At 39.4% G+C, this 21,775-nt stretch overlaps 1 protein-coding gene across 1 annotated transcript in view; it reads right to left on the bottom strand.

The window, feature by feature from the left end:
• Positions 1 to 21,775, bottom strand: part of SPOCK3 (SPARC (osteonectin), cwcv and kazal like domains proteoglycan 3) — a 272,759-nt gene that overhangs the window by 108,497 nt on the left and 142,487 nt on the right. The window lies entirely within an intron of this gene.

Raw genomic sequence — 21,775 nt, 5'->3', positions numbered from 1 at the left:
TTTAAATTGAGGAATGCCCATGGAGCTAATATATGTGTGCAATTCATATATTTTGTTTTACAAATATATGTTTAAAATAGGTCCATAATGTTATATACTGCTAAAAAAAAATACCTAAACTTAATGCATTACAAAAAATGCATTCATGTTTTCTTTCCAACTCCCCTGCTTTCATGCTTCTCCTAGTCAATCATTTACTGTGTTAATCGGAAACGAATGGTACAGGTATGCCCATTGATACGCAGAGACCTTTGATGTTAGTGATAAAGCTATAATTTATCAGGAATTGGCCTAGGAATATTAAGTCCAAATCACCAAACTGATTCAATAATGCACTTAATGCACATTTATAGAACTAATTAATCTATAAAAAAAATAGAGCTGATATCAGAGCACTTCAAACACTAGTGAAGCAGACACATCAAGTAGATTGGAAGGTAAAATCATACTTGAGATGGGGAGTTTTTTTGTGAGAATGACCATGCAGAACACTGGTTATTTGTGAGTTGCTATAGCAAATTGCAAAGTTCTTTCAAGTACTGATAATTAATATGAACTGTATTTTCTGTGTGTATGTGGGCATACATACATTATTTATATATTCTACTGGTACTTTTGTGAGTCAGCACTGCTTAATTATTATTATTATTATTATGATATTTATAGAGCGCCGTCAAATTCCGCAGCGCTTTACAATGGGTGGACGAACAGACATGTAGTTGTAACCAGACAAGTTGGACACACAGGAACAGAGGGGTTGAGGGCCCTGCTCAATGAGCTTACATGCTAGATGGAGTGGGGTAAAATGACACAAAAAGGTAAGGATAGTATTAGACTAGTGACAGTTGCAGAAGAGGAATCAGTTGGGAGCTATTAACAGTTTAATTGATACGCTTTTATGAAGAAGTGGGTTTTTAACGATTTTTTGAAGGAGTGGAGACTGGGTGAGCATCTAACGGAGGAGGGAAGCGAGTTCCACAGGAACGGTGCAGCCCTCGAGAAATCTTGAAGGCGAGCATCAGAGGTGGGAGTACTGATAGAAGATAGACGTAAGTCTTCAGCAGATTGTTAGGGCCTAGACGGGACATACTTGTGTATAAGGGAGGATAGATAGGTGGGAGCAGCATTATGTAGAGATTTGAAAGGAGGAACCAGAATTTTAAATTGAGCTCTATATTTTATAGGAAGCCAATGTAGGGACTGACAGAAGGGTGAGGCATGGGAGGAGCGGGCGGACAGGAAGATGAGCCTCACCGCCGCATTCATTATGGACTGTAACGGCGCAAGTTGGGAGCACGTAAGACCACTGAGAAGCAGATTACAGTAGTCAAGGTGAGAAAGGACAGTGGAATGGACCAACACCTTAGTCGCATCTGGCGTTAAGTAGGGACGGATACACGCAATGTTTTTGAGATGGAAATGACAGGATTTGGCGATAGATTGAACATGAGGCTTGAAGGAGAGGTCGGAGTCAAAGAGAACACCTAGGCAGCGAGCCTGATGCAGTATTCCTCATTAATACTATTATGCAGGGTATTTGACAATTTATATTACTCTTTTTGTCATGCTTACTATATATGACTAAATTTGTGTTTCTGTGACTAAATTTGTGTTTCTGCTTCTGTTTAATATGGTATACATGTCTAAAATAATAGAATCTAAGCGATCCCAAGTCTCTAAAACAATTTATCCTCCAAAATAAATGAATGTGTTTGAATATTGAAAACAACGCGTTTCTAGTAAAGGAGTCAAAATGGAGAGAGCAGGGCCGGATTAAGAGCACAGTGGGCCTGGTGCTGACAATTAAGATGGGCCTAATTACGGAATCTTATCGACCAAAAACACTAAAACAGTCATACCTCCCAAGCGTCATGTATCTGATGGAGATGTTGTTGGAGGGAAACTCAAAGGATACAGCTATACGAAAACACATACATTAGAGTGCTAATCTCTCTCTAATTTATGCTTTACTCTTTCAAGTAAATCCATACCCCCTAACAGCAGTGTCCAGTGAAGCAGGAAGTCAATGGACAGGGTAAAAGGGTGTGCCACTGGCGTCAATCACGTGACCAGACCTGCCAAAAGGGGGTGAACATGCCCAAAAAGGGGGCATGTTTGTCCAAAGAATTGGAAGGTCAGCCTGGCATGAATGCATGTCAGGCTGCCTGCCAATCCTGCAGGCTGTCCAACTAAGGGCATACTATGCAGGCAGCACCCTGAGCTTGACATAAATGAGTCTAATGATGCACTCACTCCATGCTTCCTAAGGACTTTACCCTAGCACTTGCTGGTCCACTTGTCTCCTTACCTTCTTACTAGCAGGCAGAAGTTCCTGGTATATAGTCTGAGACAGAGAAAAGGTGTATGTAGTGAGTATAGAAGAAAGGGAACAGGACACAGTGTTAGAGAGACCAACGTCTGCATTACCTAAACTAATTTTATTGTCAGCCAGTCCACACAAGTTTGTTGCCATACATCCCTCTTAAGCTTCCAAACTTAAAGGGACACTATAGTCACCAGAACAACTACAGCTTATTGTATTTGTTCTGGTAAGTAGAATCATTCCTTTTTGCAGTAAACACAGTCTTTTCAGAGAAAATAACTCCTTTGGCCGCTCCTTAGATGGCTGCTAGAGGTGCTTCCTGGGGCAGTACTGCCTAGTGTGCAGCACTGCCATTCAGTGTCTCCACCCTCTGCATGCAGACACTGAACTTTCCTCATAGAGATGCATTGATTCAATTTATCTTTATGAGGGGATGCTGATTGGCCAGGGCTATGTTGGACTTGTGCTGGCTCTGCCCCTGATCTGCCTAGTTGACAGTCTCAGCCAATCCTATGGGGAAGTATTGTAATTTGCTCAGAACACTACTTCTGATTATGTCAGCAGACAGTCAGTTCAGAGGCAGAGCCAGCAGCTTCAGACTTGAATACAAGTAAGATTTTACTATATTTAGGGAGGCAAGAAGGGGCCAGGGTGGTGGTTTTAACATAATAGGGTCAGAAATACATGATTGTGTCCCTGACCCTATAGTGCTCCTTTAAGCAAGAGTATGTAAAGAGTAGTTAAGGTTGCCACCTTTCTTGGAAAAAAATATCAGCCTTAATCATTTGTATAATTAATTAGTTATGCGTGACATCACCTGATGTAAATCACAAGGAGTGACATCAGAGAAAATTCTGTAAAATCACCAACAAACTACTCACAGTTTGATTCTGCTGTATAGATGGATTTCTCCCAGTGTCTCACTGTCTCCCAGTGTCTCAGTCTTGCAAGTCACCCAGTGTCTCAGTGTCCCTATGTATCACAGTGTCCCCATATCGCCCAGTCCCCTAGTCTCCCAGTGTCTCAGTTTCCCCATTTCTCCCAGTGTCCCAAATGTCTCAGTGTGTCCCCATGTCACTAGGATACTGGGGACACAGTGAGACATGGGGACACTGAAAGACATGGGGACACGGAGACATTTAGGGAAACTGGGAGAAATGGGGACACTGAGACACTAGGGACACAGACACTGGGAGACATGGGGACACTGAAACATTTGAGGACACTAAGTCAATAGGGACACAGAGACATGGGAACACAGACACTGGGAGACTAGGGGACACTGGCTGGGAGACAGACACGTGGGGACACTGGGAGACATGGGGAAAGTTGTGGACATAGACATGGGGACACTGGGACATATAGGGACACTGGGAGACTAGGGGACACTGGCTGAGAGACCAACACGTGGGAACACTGGGAGACATGGACAGTTGTGGACATAGACATGGGGACACTGGGACATATAGGGACATGGGGACACTATGCACACTGAGAGACATGGGACACAGACACTCGGAGACTTGGGGACATTAGGAACACTGGCTGGGGGACATGGGGACACTGGGAGACATGGGGACATAGTGTCTCCATGTCGTAATGTCTCCCAATGTCCCTATGTCTCACAGCATCCCCATGTGTCTCAGCATCCCCATGTGTCCCAGTGTCTCAGGGTCCCCATGTTTTCCAGTGTCCCCAAGTGTCTCAGTGTTCCCAGGTCTCCCAGTGTCTGTGTCCCCATGTGTCCTAGTGTCTCAGTGTCCCCTAGTGTCTGTGTCCCCCTGTGTCTCCTAGTGTCTGTGTCTCCTAGTGTCTCCATATGTACCCTAGTGTCTCAGTGTCCCCTAGTGTCTCCATATGTACCCTAGTGTCTCAGTGTCCCCTAGTATCTCAGTGTCCCCATGTGTCTCAGTGTCCCCATGTGTCCCCTAGTGTCTCAGTGTCCCCATGTGTCCCTGCTGCCTTTCCCCCCATCCCTCACTTACCTGAGCTGTAGAGCTGCTGTCTGGACTCTGTGCTGTGTTGCGGCTCCCCCACCGATCAGAGAGTTATAGAGAGAGGCAGGGATATGCTGTAACTTCCTATCCCTGCCTCTCTCCACACACAGTGACCCCTACCAGTTGGTGCTGGTATTGCACAGTAATCTCCATTTATTCTGAGAAAAATTTGTATTGCATTTGTATTGCCGGTATTACTGCAATACCAGCACAGCCAGGCAGCCTCAAATACCGGCTGTGCCAGTAAAATACCAGTCAGGTGGCAAACCTAAGAGTAGTGTGTAAAAAAAAAAAAAAAAAAAAAAATATTTTTTAGTTTTTTAAATGGGCCTATTCCATGGGCCTGGGCCTGGAGCTGCAGCTCCATCAGCCCCTGTGTTAATCCGGCCCTGGGAGAGAGATGCTTCATTTGTAGTCACAACCGTCACAAATGATGAGTGAATCCTTTTATTTCCCATAAGTGGTGCAAATAATCTTTATTTAATCACAGTCAAAATTTGTCAGTCTATTAAATACATTATGTAATCTATGGATATCAATTGTAATGATTCTATTAAAATTGATGTTTCTTGATAAATGATCTTAACTATAAGATTGGCAATTGGAGCACACAGCTTACAAAAATTACATGTTTTCTTTTAGGAAAAGAATATTAAACATTTTACTTCAATGCAGAAGTATTTATGCTAAAAAATCCACAGTGAACTATTGCCTGATATAAACTATAAAAAGCATAATTTGTTTTTCTAATCCCCTGCAGCTTAATGCTTTCATTAGAGGACAACTCAGCAGTTTTCATATTGTTTTGTACACACAGACCACCTTGTATTTATGTTAAAGACAAATCCTTTAAAAACCTAGAGAAAATTAGGTTGTTTAAAACATTCAATTCAAATTCAATTACTGCTCACAGCAAGTGACTTTTTATGTGAAACAGAAATTATACTTAATTCCTCATATTTACATATGCATACTAAGCTATAATATATATTGTGCACATATGCTGCCAATGAAAATTACACTGCACATTTTGTGTAGCAGTAACAAAATATCTATATTAATGCAATTTAAAGAGATTTTTATTTTGCATGTCTATACACATCATTTTTCATGCATTATCAAGTGTTATCTGTCTGTCGGTCCTTTCATTCATCAAACCATCCAATGGTTCACCCACTTTCTAAAACGTAATCTTTCTAAAACCGAATTTCTCATCCTCATTTCCCAAATAGTCCACTCCCATCTATAAACCACAACCCCTCAAGCTGCCTTGGAGTTACTTTTGACTCAGGTCTTACCTTTTCTCTTCATATGTAGTCTGTCTCTAAATCCTGTAACTTCCACTTTTAAAATAGTGCCTGTGTTCACCCTTTTATAACTCAATATACAACTAAAGGTTCTTGTTCATGCAGTCATTATTTCCCAGCTTGGATAATGCAACTCACTACTCATCGGATTTCCAAATACCCACTTTGCCCTTCTTCAGTCTGTAATAATTACTAATGACAGTCTTAACTTCCAGACAGGTTGTTATTTAAAGACGTCACTCCTTTGTTAATCATTATATTGACTCCCTGTACCATTCATGATCAATTTAAACAGATTATACGAACTCCAGAGCCCTAAATTCTATTCCTCACTACATGTTCCCTGTACTCAACAAATACACCAATTATTGTTCCCTTCACCCTGGAAGCAACCTTCTCCTGTTATCTGCTTGTTTCCATACTGCTAATACGTATCTGCAGGATTATATAGAAACGTCCCCATTCCTATGGCATTGTGTACCCAATACCATAAGACTCACTCCTAGCCCCCAATTTATGAAATCACTGAAACCACATTTATTGAGGATAGCCTACTTTACTAGCTTGCTATACTATATGCCACTTTTATTAGCCTTTTTATCAATCAATCCTCCTCCCGTGTGACATGCTATTATTCCTTTTCTGTTTCTTTACCCTTATCACTTGGATTGTAACCTCATTTGAGCAGGGCCTTCTTCACCTCTGTGAATATTATGTATGCCAACTACTTATTAAATATACCAAGTCTATAAACAATGTGGAATATGATTGTGCTTTATAAATGTTAATAATACATAATATCTAATTTCCCATTGACTGCATATAGAATGGACAACACTGGTAACAACCCTGGCACTTGAATTTGTCTGGTTATGGACAAAATGGGATAAGGATATTTGGCATAGAACCTAGAGTGTGGTTGAGCACTGTTAATGCCAAGGTGGCTGACCATCTGCTACTTTGCTTAGTAAAATTCCCAGGAGTATGCTTGCTAATGCTACCTCCGGATAATAAGAGGTTAACACTGTAAAAATGTAAACGTTATGCTTATTTTCATCACATTAAAAATGTTATTCATACAGCTGAAAATACACAAAAATAATCTAAATAACAGGAAAACCAACATGGGCATTATGACTATTATCACTACCTTTACCTTGCATTTCTGAAGGGAAAAAGATCAGGAGTCCGGTGTGTGGCCACCTCAATATTATATTAAGAAATACACTATTAGATGTATGAATAGGAGGAACTATTTATTGGGTTCCTTCTCATTAATAATGGATCTGGAGGACCTTCGCACAGTTGATGGAGGTCCCATCCTTTGAACACACAATGGGAATTGGAAAGCAACTGCACATCTCCATCCTGCTTCAGTATGTTTCCTGGAGACCCCAACTACTTCTTAAAATATCTTTGTCTCATTAACTGCTTGAGAAATGAACAAAGTACTGTTGTGAGAAAACCAAAGCTTACCCTACTGACACAGCAGGGGTTAAACCTAGCAGTGAAGACTTATTTTGCAACACTCCCTTTCATTTGATACTACTATTAAATAATGCAATTAATTTCCAGAATATAGCAATGAACTTGCATTTGTATGTAAAAGATACAAATTTAATTTAATTTGTAGAATTCTTATATATTCAATTGCTTATTTTGCTCAACAAAGGTAAGACGCTTACCATTGCTTCAAAATTCGGCTCCAGCAGAACAAATGGAAATTTTGAGTAAATCCATTATCACTAACATTAATGCAGTAGCAATCTTGAAAATGTTCCAAAAGGACAGATTGGCAGCACACATTATGCACAAAAAACCCAAAGCCTTCAGCAGGCTCAATACAGCTTGCGGTACAAGAATGATTAAGTGTTTGTGAATAGAACTACACATCATAATAATGAATGGGGCCGCATTTTTCCGTGATAGATTTGAATACGCCAGGTGGCCTTCTTCATATAACGATAGAAGAAAAAAGAATAAAATAAACTGCTCAATTTGCGTTTTTATGTCCAGGAAAAATGCTTCATTTATTTATCAGATAACTATTGTACTCAATATAATTGTCATATTTAAAGCACCCTATTCTTGGGAGACAATGTCAAAAAAATCTTTAAAGTGCTGACTTTTTATTTGTAGTTGGTAATACTTCTAATTTATTAATTTTTTTTTAAAAGTGGTAGATTTGGGGGATTTTTTTCTTATTTTTTACAGAACTAGCATGTATAATTTTAATTTCCATGTGGTTTTGAATAGGTTTATAAACTACCCTACCACCACCAATTTCTCTGTGTAAATTTCCACCTAGGGAAATGCATACATGCCTATACATATCTAATGCTTATTGCTTTTCTTTTTCAGCATTTCATTTTTCGTCACTGACTAGTGCTGCTGTTAAACTTGCTGTTAAAGAAGACTTGTGCATGGATTAAAAATTAAATATTCTTAATTCTCCATTTAAAAATTGCTGTTGTTTTTTTGTACAAACTTACTTAGGAAAATTAATTTGACACATAACTATGCAATAAAAAATATATCTTAGAAATGAAATAAGGATCCCCAACAACCTGTAAACCAAGAGAACTAGACCTAGATCCTCCTATTCTGATCTGATCATGGATGACATTACAAGGGTTAATAATCTAACTAGACGGAGAGCTGTGGGACTGAGTGTGGTTAAATATAAAAAGGTTAGTTTAGATCCTCCCCTTTCCCTGTCATTAGTTATCTTCATTTTGTCAAAGAAAATATTAGGATAAGAATTATTTGAAACAAGATGCACAGCTAATTTCTACTTGCAAAAACATAATATTCATTTATTCAGAGATATCATTTTTAATATGTGGGATAACAGCTTCTTGATCTAAGGAGAGAGATCTGACCTCCATTCTGGGGTCAAGAAAATTATGGCATAGAGACCAAACCCCACCCAAGAACACACAGAAGAACAGGATAACCCTCTCACTACACTCAACACATGACAACCAACAACCTGAAAAGACGTCATGAAACATATAGACGAGGCGAGGACTACTAAGGGTTACAACACCCCCCCCCTTCCCTCCCTTGCACCCCCAGTTCCCACTATCCCTATTCTAGACCCAATATTGATGAACGACACTGAAGACCGAAAGACACTTAAAACACGTAAAGACAAGATAACAGTGGAAACTACAACAAAAACCTAAGCATAGAGCAGAATAAAAAAAAGTGATTATGTGGTACACATTGTCTTCAAATAGTTTAGTAATTTATCTACATAATGCAATGCATAAATAGCACATAAATAAAGGATGGATACAACAGCATTTTTTTATAGACTGCCATTCAGGGATACTTAAAAAATAGTAATAAAAATTCACTAGATGGTTCAAAAGAAATAGATTTCTTCATCTAAAACAATTGTCTTTTCTTTAATATTTTACTCTTACCTGGAGAGAAGTCACAGAGTAAAATATTAAAGAAAAGAGAATTGCTTTGGATGAGGAAATCTATTTCTTTTGAACCATCTAGTGAATTGTTTAGGATGAGGGAATTTAACTATTAAATAGTCTGGCATGAATAGGGATTATGATTTGAGTATGTTTATTTAATTACTTTTATTTATCTTTACAGATAGGACCACTGAGGATGACTCCAGGGAGTCGGAATTCATGGCAAAATATCTTGTTTAAAGTATCTGTTTGCCCAGCTAGGGTTAAATTGAGTAATATGTTATTTAGCAGTTTTATTATTACACAATTTACTGTATTTTTCCATGTATAAGACTGTTTTCTACATTATTTTTTTTGTCTAAAATTGGGGGTTGTCTTATACACGGAATGTCACTGCAGGGGTTAAAAAAAAATACTTGTGTGTGACCAGGCTTGTCGCATGTTGCTGGTTCCTTCAAAAATCTAATTATTAAGCCAAATAATTACGGTACTTACACTGCGCAATTTGGGCACAAAACTTGGCTACTTGCTAACAGAACACTCAGCTGAATGTTGGGTTCGCTACTGCCAGGTTCCTGCAGGCATAGGCTGTGTTGTACACCTATGCAACCTGCGTACATACTTGAAGAAGAGGAGGTCGCTTCTCCGTGAATTAGATTTATTGTACGCATGTGTCTTGGAGATCTTGGGCAACCGCATGCTTCCTCTCATCACTCTGGACCACGCTAAGACCTCACGGCTCCGGACTACAGATTGACGCCACAGGGTGAGGCCTTACCTGGACATCCCCCAACATCCCCCATAGGATACTGCAGACAGAGGGCATCATTGCTGCCAAAAGCAGAATGGCTGTCCAGGGAACCAGTGTCCAGACGTGGCTGGATCTATGGGAGCGGCCTACCGGAGTGTGAGGGGGCCCGGGACCGGCTGGGGATCCTGATCAGCCAAACTGGAGTTCAGTGCTATAGATGTTTAAAATAGGTATTGCTAGCTCATTTGGCTTAGCCCTCTGCACTTACTGTTCCGGTATGCTAAATGCATTTTGTTAGAATTGTTTGTTTTGTTTAAAAACAAACAGAATATGCAGGCACTTTATAAGAAATTGTAAATCATGTTGAGCATTTCCCTCTGCTTTGTGTCTACAGTTGAAATGCCATTTGCCTTCTTGGTAATGGTTGCTGGTGCCTGGTCTGTATGTCTTAAGAATACTACAGCTAGTGGTGAAGTCTGACTGTCTGCCCTCTATAGTCACTCTGGTGCTAGACAGGAGGTCTGTTGATTTCCCATCTTTCTTCACTTCCTCTCTCTCTCTCTCTCTCTCTCTCTCTCATTTATGCCTTTCGGATGTAACAACATTTTTGTTTCTTGTTTTATAAAATCATTATTTTTCTGCTAAAACCCATTGGCTAAGGATTCTTAATTACTTGGAGATGTTCTATTACAAATTTCAAATTTCAAATTTCTACATTTGTGTTATGGGCACAGCACAGAAGCTGCAAGGATGGCCACACACATTGGAGCAGTGAATGTTATAGGAGTTGTTGTGCCTGTTCTCACATTTACAAATTACCTGCTATGCAGAATGCAGAATGAGCTTGTGAGAAAGGATTTCTTGGCCATTGGAAGAATCCCCACCAGCAACTTGTTCAGTAAGATTTCAGTAGGAGAAAAAGGACAGAAAAACAAGAACAGAAATCTCCACTTGTGTGAGTAATAGTTATTTATGTCACATTAAAGGAACACGGTAGCATTAGAAATACAAATCTGCATTTCAAACGCAATAGTGTTCTTACCATTATTTAGATTCAGGACTGCCTGAAGTTGAATAAAAATTGGGGAAAAAAGGTTTAACTTACCTTTTTTTCCACCATCAAAATCAAGTCCCTGCTGCTGCTTGTCCTGCCTCGAGCAAAGTCACACCAACACTTCTAACAGTTCACTCCAATGCAGTTCATGGAGGAGCAGTGGGTACTAAAAGCCCATGTGCAACAGTGCTGCCCTTTGTGGATGTTAGCTGTGATAACTGAGATTGACTCATGGAATGAGAAACTATGTGAAATACTCATAAAACAAAACTTCATTCAGAGTAAAGCAGACCTATGTCGATTTATCAGACAAAGAAATGGAAAATGGATGTATCTACTAGTTTATGATATGATTATGTGCAGTGAAAGAGGACAAGACTGTAATATGTATATGTATAGTAATATGTATAGAAGGGTAGCAGAGTAGTAGATAAGCATTTGTACCTAGCTCTAAATTGCAGACTTGATATTGGAAATATTGTACAGAGAAATAAGCTCTGTCTCAGTCAAACAGACTGAATTACACGCAAGATTATTACAATATCTCAAAAGATATGCTCATATAAAACTAACATTATCAGCTGTCAGATATTCCAGACTAATGGGATACATAGCTGCAAATTGGGCTGGTAAATCTATAGGTGGCCACATGTATTCATTTGGGAATGGTCCTATCAGCTGGACTAGTCGTATGCAAGAATCAGTGGTGCATTTACCTACAAGAGTAGAGCAAGTCTCCTCAGCTAAAGAGGACTTGGGAATTCCAGAGCCCAAACTCATCTAACTGATGGAAGGCAACCAGAGCTGCATAAAGTTTGTGCAAACATCAAAAGTAAATGCACACATTAAGCACATTGACATGACGAATCATGCAATAAGAGACCCGTAAAAGAAAATATTTATTGAGATGCAGAACTGTGCAACATCAGAGATGACAGCTGACATTTTGGTAAATCCCTTGCCAAGAGACATTTTCAACAAATTATGCTTGAAGATAGATTTAGGAGGTTTGAATTATGCACCATAGAGAAGGGGATTACTGGCAATGGTTAGTGGTGCTTGGTCTGCATGTATTGGAGAACTAACGTTGTAGTTGACATTTGAATGCCCTCTGTGGTGCTCTATAGTCTCTGCTCTAGAATTTGTTGATATCCTGTATTTCTTCATTCTCTCTCTTGCTATGCAGCCATTTTTGGTTTTCAGATGTAAGTTTTTGTTTCATATTTAATATTTTTTTTTCCTATTTAATCAAACAACTGAATAAGGTTTCTTAATTACATATAAACAAATAGTGGTATGTCTACTAAAATTCTCAAAATATACCAATAACAAAAACACCAGAAATAGAATTCAGAGCCAATATAAAACACAAATATACCAAAATAATCTAAATTTTAATAAATTAAACGAGGGAATATGACACACGAATTCTCTATTAAGAGTTTAAATTAAATAATTCCGAAAGTTGGGAACAATGGTACAAATTATTAACAATTTGACACCATTGACCATAGGATTTTAATAGAGCGCTTGCAGCACATCTGTGGTCTAGGTGGCACAGTCCTTATCTGGTTTAAATCTTTCCTCACTGGTAGATCACAGAGAGTAACATCAGGATCAAGCTCATCGGCACCAACAGAACTGGCCTGCGGAGTTCCACAAGGATCCGTCTTGTCTCCCATGCTATTTGTAATTTACTTGCTAACACTGGGGGACATCATTAGGCGACATGGCCTACACACAACTCTACTTCTCCTTTGCTCCAGATACCACAGACCCAACATGCCGCATTAACAGTTGCTTAGCAGACCTCATAGAATGAATGAATGCTAGTTGGCTTAAAGTGAACCTGGACATAATAGAGTTACTCCTGGTGAGGGGTCCCGAGGAGTCCCCGGGCAACAAAAATAGCCCATGATCACCCAACTGGCCTGGAGCTTGGAGGCTCTGAACTCATCAGTTAATCAATGTATGAAAACCTCGGAGTGCTGATTGATTCTGGACTATTATTAAAACAGCAGATTTCCTCCATAATAAAATCTGCCTACTTTCATCTGAAAAACATAACCAGGATACAACACATAATTCCACCGGATAATATGCCAGCATTAATCCATGCATTTGTATCCTCTCGGCTAGATTACCGCAATTTACTTTACTTGGGCCTCCCAGAAAAAGAACTCCATCACCTTCAAACTGTACAAAATGCAGCAGCCAGACTACTGACCAATCAAACTCGCTGCTGCCACATAAAATCTATTCTCCACTCCCTTCATTGGCTTCCAATTAAATGGTGAACATGTTTTAAAATTGGCCTGCTAACAGTACCTGAAAGAGCTCCTGACACCCTACATTCCATCCCGTTCACTTCGGTCAGCCAGCAATTCCTTCCTGTCAGTGCCAAGAATAAATACAGACACAGGTTCCAGGGCATTCAGCCCGACTGCCCCTACCTTCTGTAGCTCTTTACCATGCTCAATCAGAGAGGCACCATCCCTACAGATGTTTTAAAAAAAATCTAAAGACCCGTCTCTTCCATCAGGCATTCAGTCTGCTCATCTGACCTTCAGAAACTCCTTACTTTTATGTCTTTATGTTTGTATACTTGTAAAGTGCTTTGAGTCTCACAGGGAGAAAAGCGCTATAAAAATCACAAATTATTATTATTATATATATAGCTCATTTTTAAACACATATATTGTAAATACTGTTCATGTATAGAATGTGTTAAAGCCTTTAATATTTAGGTTTGCTTTTGGTTTTATCCAATTCACTTATAAAATGGGGGCTTTGTTAGATTTTAAATACCTTTAATGTATCAATATTAGTTATATCACTTTAATATTTGTTTTTACACTGCTCCCTAACTGTGAATTTCACTACAGAATATAATTTATGTTTATAGATGTTGCACTATTTTTTATATCAATTGTAATGATTTAAGATTTATCTTGTTACTGTTTATATTGTGAGATTGGATTTAAGGAAAATGACTGTACATGTTTAGCAATAAACCAGATTATAGTTTATACATAAATGTTCATTCAGTCATTAACACTACAAACATTCCCTTGCCAGTGATTCCTTATGTAAAGAAAATTTTAATCACTTTCAATTTTCCATATACTGGAAATATTCCCTCTTTGCCCGTTATTTAATGTAAATAAAGATTAGCATAGTAACACATCATGCTCACAACCCATCATCTTTCTTAATATCTCAGATATAATATGAATCACACACAATTTTGAATTATTCTCTCCCTGTCATACATTGCAATACAGTAGGCAAGAAAATCATTACTAATTGCAGTAAATTGGTATAGCACATTGATTAGCTGGAGGTTCTAATTTGATAAACTTCCTCAGATCTTTAATGTAAATAGAACATTTACCAGTCAATCACAAAACAAGTTTGCTTTGTCAGCTGACAAAATTTAACATATTTGAAAACATAAATCAGAAAAAAAGCAATACAATTGACAACAAAATGATACAAACACATGCATCATACTAAGCCAGGGGTAGGCAACCTTTTAGCAGCACTGTGCCGAAATAAGTTTGTGATGTGCCATAGCGTGCTGGTCCTATTTTTTTTTTAAATTGAGGTGTGTATGTTGCCGTATTCTGCTTGTGTTATTTATACTGCAGTTGTTTTGTATAGTTGTATTTGTGCGTATATGAGCCATTATGTTGTATATGTTCTTGAGTAGTTTGTGGTATTGTGTATGATACCTATGAATGTCGGCTAGGTATGGGGGCTGCTTGTGGAATTGTGTGTGTGAATGGATATATCACAATGTGTGTTTCGTAGTGTGCATGTGTGGGGCTGTTTTATGTATTGCATGTGAGAGACTGCTTGTGGAGTTGTGTGCATGTATATGGATTGTCAGTGGTGTTGAGATTGAGTTGTGTTGCTGAGTGGGCTCAAATTATTTGTATGAGGGGAGGGTTATTCTGCATTTCTGTGTATATCTAGCAATGTGGGTGGCTTCCCTGGGGTCCATTGGGGACCAGGCTGGTCAGGTACAGGTCAAGGGCAGGGGCTGCAATAGCTGCCTAGGGCCGCTCTACTGCAGTGTGGATTCCCATTCACAAGTGCTGGGAGGAATTGATCTGAGATCACTTTTTCTACATGCTGCAATGCATAAATTGAGGATTGTCCTTCACCACCTTTTCGTATTGGACATCTGAAGTTTCAGTGGGACTCCTGATAGGCCAGAGCCTGTTTGGCTCTAGCAGCTTTGAGTGCCGTGCAAAAGCACTTCGAGTGCCGTGCATGGCACACGTGCCATAGGTTGCCTACCCCTGTACTAAGCTATACTTACATTGAATCAAAATAGTGATAGCTTAGAAAAGTACATACTGTTAAGTGAAAATGGGATAATATTTCTCCATATGTAATTTGTCTTTTTGGTGGCTTCATGTAACAGCCACATAGACCACTGGTTGATGACGGTTCTCTTTGATAAGTACCTAACAACCATCAGTGCCATTGGATAACATGAGGTGAGTAGGAGGAACCTGACAGATATGTCTTTTGCAAGTATTACATATGAATGGAAGTACAACTAAAACCAGTAATGGACAAAAACGTCTCTATTGTTTTTTTATATGTTGTATTATTTTTTTTCTTAGTGCATAAATACCTGCAATGCAATAGGAATCTAATTTCAACCTCAAACACTTAAAACATTATAGTTTTGGGAAATTATATTGTTGTGAAAAGTACCAAAACTTTTTTTTTACAAATATAAGAAATAGAGTGCCAGTCCCAGTAGCATGGTGCCTATGAAATCTCTTTGACTCTATGGTTTGACTCCTTGCCATGGTAACTTAGAACACTATAGTGGTACTGATGCTTGGTGTGTTTCATTTCATATTCATTGAATAGCTGACATATTGTGCTTTGCAGATTCACATTGTGATTTCATTAATTGAAAGTGTTGTATCTTTTATGAGGCAATTACAAAACAATGACTGTGGAATTCATCTGGATGAACTTTCTAGCTTTTTACTGGTGAATAGACAATAGGGTATTAAAAGCATATTTGGTAAACTTGTGCATTCGGTTTCAAAGAAGTTGAAATTTGTCTGAATTTTGGGTGATCAGCAGGTATTTTTAATTATGTAACTATGGAGTGCCATATAGTGCCATTTGGATGTATCCTGAAACAAATACCACAGACAATGGATAAACAGTTTTGTTTGATTCATGATTTGGAGTTCTGCCCATGGCATCAAAAAAAGAGATGATTGATCAGGAATAATTATGATTAATGGTTAGGTGTCAGACACATAATGTTGGGTTTATTCATAGGTCAAGTGAGTAGTGACCAATAATGGGAAAAAGGGAGAGGCATTTAAAAAATCCATATTTATACATTTTATATTTATTAAATCGATTTTTTTTCACTGCTCCTCCATTTTTCCCTGTATTGGTTACATCTTACTTGATCTGTGAACCAAATAGTTGGAAAATGCGCCTATCAGTGTACTACAAAAAAAAAAAAATATATATATATATATATATATATATATATATTTGTGCTCGGGGCAACAAAGCAGTATCTTGTACTTGATGCCTTATTATACATGTAGAGGTATACAACATTCGGTTGTGGTGTGCCGAAACTGACATATCGGTAGGCCTGTAAATAAAGTGGGCCCACCAAAGAAGGTAATTAGAAAATAAATAAATAAGTAATATGAAAGTGGTGGGAGGGACCCAAAACAGAGCGATACCGAGGAGGAGTCTAGAGTTTATAGGGGTGTTCTTATATCAGCACTAGCCCCTCCCACAACTCCAGGCTTCACCTTTACATTTGTGCTTGGGGCAACAAAGCTGTATCTTGTACTTGATACCTTATTATACATGTAGAGGTATACAACATTCGGCTGTGGTGTGCCGAAACAGACGTATCGCAAGATCTGTAAATAAAGTGGGCAAAAAAGGATGTGTGCCAAAAATACTTTATTCAATCAACAATCACATTATTACAACATAGAATATCAAATTGATAAATGTTGGAATGCTTGTTTAAATTCCTTCTCTGGTTGAGGAATGTATATACAGTAGGCTGCAGATTTTCAGTGCCCCAAAGATTTTATAATATGGGTAGTGATGTTCCTGTAGGAGGCTGCCAAGGTCGCACCTATCCTGAAGGAGTGTCCGGAAGGGGTTGAGACCCAGTCTCATTAATAGGATTCTAATGTGAAGCATAAATTTGCTTGTAGTGAGAATGGCCCCCTGTACAGTAAGTAAAGGTTGATTTGACGGTGATGGTAAATTGTGTAGATATATATCTAGTGTCTTTACTGGGCACCATTTGTTAAATTTGGGGTAATAAGGAACTTTTACTATTTGACCTGGTTGACTGGTTTTGGTATGTTGCAGAGAGAGTACATAGTGGGTACATAATTTGCAGTACATTGATTGACCCATTTTTGCACCCTTTTGGTTCACCAGTCTAGTTTGGCCAAAAGTGATCATATGGATGAAATGTGTCTAAACTGAAATGCCTTGTGGACAATTTTAGGACTGCGTGAGCAAAAGTTTTTTTTTTAAATTTGATTAGGGCAAATAGAATTTTTGCAGTGTGCACAAATCTACTGTCTATTCTCTACAACCATATACACTGTGAAGGGATCCTGACTTCAAATCCTGCAGATTGTCACATATTTTTCTTGAATGTGCGTTACTAACAATTTAAGAAAATTAGAAAAGCATAGCACTTGTACAATGTTGTCTAGATTCTACACAGCTATCACGGGAAAAACATTTTATTTTTTTTCAGAAATGAAGCAGATTTGTATGCATTAAGTATAATTTTACCTATATTGGTTATGCTGTTCAAAAACACTGATAGTAGGTCTCTATATCCTAACCACTCAATTGCACTACGTTTTCAAAATAATCTTCAGTTCAATTATCACTGCATCAATTACTTATTTAAAAATAAACATGTTGAATAGCCATAGTAGTCATAATAGGAAAACAAATGTTGCTTAACACATAATGGCAAATAAAATTATAAATTAATCTAAATCCTTTATATTTAAAGAAAAATATTAAAATATAAATGCATAACGTTTATGGTTTGTAGACATGTCAAATACATATCTTTCATATAACCTCTAGGGTATGTTTTACCTCAATGAAACAATGCCACAATTTTTTTTTAGATTTGTTGAGATTTAAAGTGTACTGCAAGCTACTATAGAACAATCAATATCTATTGTGGGGCTTCAATTATTAACCCAGGGAGACCTAACCATTTATTGCAGCTAAATCTCCTCAGTCAGACTCGATTGCACCCCGACCCTTGAGTGCTCGTAAAACAATAACTCGGACAGAAATCGTGGTACGTTGAATCACTACTTCAATATTACTTGTTACTGTACAGTTTACAACATAGCTTGCAACTTATACTTGTGACAGAGTAAAAAACAGACAAAATAAGTTACCATAGAATATTTTGCAACAGTTTCCAGTTAATGTTTCTTAAAGAGACACCTTCATAATACTCACAATTTATTTTCAATAACCTTATTGTGCAATAGAATTGTAGATTTCACTTTGCAGTTTGTTCAAATTTATTATTATTGATTAGTCCTTCTATTGGAAGGACTAATGTGCATGCAGCACTCGCTGCACATGCATATTAAATTCCCTCTCCAGATGACGTGAGGCGGTAAAGACAGAGTCAGGAATAAGACAATATATAAGGCGTTTTAACGAATGTTAATCCTTTAAATGTCATGGGGGGACACAGGGACACTATAGTTTTAGGAGGACCGGGTATTCTTAACACTATAGTCTTTATAGTCTTGCTGTGGTGATAGCAGTGGCAGCTGCTGTAATTTAAAGATGGTGGGGAGCTGCCCCCACTGACTTGTTGAATCCTTGTCAGGATCATCATTTGGTTTTACACAATATTGTGTATTTGGGTCTGGCTGGGATCGAACCTGAGTTGCCTGCATCCCAGTCAGGATCCTTACATTGGGTTCCACACATCTTTGACTGTTTCTACATGTCCTTGGTATCCTGTAGCCTGAGCCTGTTTGCCTGGGATTTGCACACCTGTTCCTGGTTCCATGATCATTGCTTGAGACTCCCTATTTAAACCTCGCAAGTCTGGTCCTCGTTGTCAGATCGTGTTTCCTGTTCCGTTTGGTTTCACTGCTGTTTATCTGACTCCTGGTTTTGATCTCCTGCTCGTCTACTGTTTTCGCCTGATTGCCGCCAGTCCTGACTTCTGCTTCTGTTACCCGACTACTCTTCTGGATTTCCCTTGTCTGTACTGCGTTCCAGGAAGCACTGGTTATTTCAGCCCCAGTGCACTGTGTCACACCCTTGGGGATTTCTGTCCTGAGTCCCCTCGGTCTGTGCCGAATTGCAAAGGGTGCCTTAACTCTGCCTGCCGGACTCCCACTCCAGGTAAGATCCCTGACAGTACGATCTGACCAAATGGAGTCTGCAGAGTTGAGGATTACCGTTGCAGCCTTGACCCAGCAAGTTTCCCAGCTCACCCAGGCTTTGCAGGGCTTACAGCAGGAGCTGGCTTCCCTTAAAGGGAGAGTAACCTATGACTCTGGACTATCTGAACCGCTGGTTGCTCTACCTGAAAAATTTTCTGGGATCCGGTCTAAGTTTGACACCTTCAAGGTTGACTGCGAGATCCTGTTCTCCTTGAGACCACTTACCTATGCCACAGATGCCATTAAAGTGAGGACAGCAATTACCTTATTGTCGGGGCACCTTAAGATTTGGGCCCACCAATTGTTACTCACCAAAAGCCCAGTCCTGGATTCCTGGGAGTCCTTTATTCGGTCCTTGGGGCTACAATGCAACAAGACACAAAAGTCCTATGTACAGAGAACACCTACTGTTGCTTCCCATATATTGCAACCCGGACTGGAAATGGTTTACACTACTCCTTTCACTCGGACTGATGTTACTACTAACCCTATCACTCCCAAGTCTCCTGAAATGCCTGAAACATCCTATACATCTGACAGCGAGGCGGAAGAACCCATGGAGATTGGACTGGTTAGGTGTCGTCAGTCATCTCAAGAAAGGGCAAGAAGGGTGGCGCATGGACTGTGTTTTTACTGTGGGGAGAGAGGGCATTTAATCTCCTTTTGTCCCATTCGTCCTTCTAGGCCTCGGGTTCTCCGTCTGGGTACTACTCCGGCATATCCTATGAGACCTGTCTGCCAACATGCTGCCTGTCCTTGCTTGACCACTTTGAACAATCCTCCGTCTTCTACAGTTGTTGCTCCTGAGGATGTGCTGGAATCAGTTACGAAAGAACCTGAGATCGCTATTTCCACTAAGGAGTCTGCTTCTAGGAAGGCAAGCACCACAACCACTACAAGTCCTATCAAGGAAGTCCCTCCTGCTGGCTGTACCTATGCCTCTAATGGGACTCTAGTCCGGAAGGAGGACTTGCAAGTTTTTGAAAAGGCCCTAAGAGCTATGACCTCCACTCCTACAGGTACTACTAAAACCAAGAAAACTAAAAAGTAACCTCCTGGGTCGTACTTGCCTTCCTCTTCTCGCCTACGGCGTCTTTGAAGGGGGGGTAATGTCAGGATCATCATTTGGTTTTACACAATATTGTGTATTTGGGTCTGGCTGGGATCGAACCTGAGTTGCCTGCATCCCAGTCAGGATCCTTACATTGGGTTCCACACATCTTTGACTGTTTCTACATGTCCTTGGTATCCTGTAGCCTGAGCCTGTTTGCCTGGGATTTGCACACCTGTTCCTGGTTCCATGATCATTGCTTGAGACTCCCTATTTAAACCTCGCAAGTCTGGTCCTCGTTGTCAGATCGTGTTTCCTGTTCCGTTTGGTTTCACTGCTGTTTATCTGACTCCTGGTTTTGATCTCCTGCTCGTCTACTGTTTTCGCCTGATTGCCGCCAGTCCTGACTTCTGCTTCTGTTACCCGACTACTCTTCTGGATTTCCCTTGTCTGTACTGCGTTCCAGGAAGCACTGGTTATTTCAGCCCCAGTGCACTGTGTCACACCCTTGGGGATTTCTGTCCTGAGTCCCCTCGGTCTGTGCCGAATTGCAAAGGGTGCCTTAACTCTGCCTGCCGGACTCCCACTCCAGGTAAGATCCCTGACAATCCTACCCACTTAATCCCATGAGATACCAAGCCCTGTTTAAAACCAGCTGTATCTCTAATCATCAATAAAGGGTAGAATGGAAAATATAGATATAATCATGACAAACATTTGTTTTTCTTACACATACTTATCAACAATGCCAGTAAATTAGAGGGGGGGTGGGGGGGGCTCCACACCGAATGGTTCTGTGGTCCAGCCTCCACTCAGTGCTACCACTTGTCAGTGGATATAGAATCCCAACACACTATACCCTCCAGTATGAAAATAGTCCAGTGAACTGTAGCATGAATTCAGTGTCCAGGTTTTGTTGGTGGAAGATTAAGACAGAAGTTTCTGTTTCTTCTAGTTCTTATCTCTGACATCTCTCGTAAAATATCAATGTATGAAGTACATCCTATGTTTCATTATTTTCATGGGCACAGTACTTAGTGGTGCACTTATGATACTTAACTACCCTTAAAAATGTTGCTACAACAGCACCTGTAATATCGGTTCTACAAATTGGGTTTGTTCCCAATCCTACTGCAATGAAGTGAATGCTTTGTGTACATTGCGATTCAAAATACTACAGTTTCTGTGCACAAGCTAGATTCAGTTAGGCAATTATAGAATAATAGATGATGAGGGACCAATGATTAGCAATAGATTTCAATGATGGTCAGTATAAAAGGTCCCTCCATTGTGTAGCTGACTGATAGACAAAGGAATCACAATTTTCAGCTAGTAGAGATGGGAATAAAGCAAATTACAATAAGTGACAAAGAATAAC

This window comes from Pelobates fuscus, chromosome 6, assembly GCF_036172605.1.
Source record: "Pelobates fuscus isolate aPelFus1 chromosome 6, aPelFus1.pri, whole genome shotgun sequence".
Classification (NCBI taxonomy): Eukaryota; Metazoa; Chordata; class Amphibia; order Anura; family Pelobatidae; genus Pelobates; species Pelobates fuscus.
Note: the sequence above shows the minus strand (reverse complement) of the source record. Positions and strands in the feature narration are given on the sequence as shown.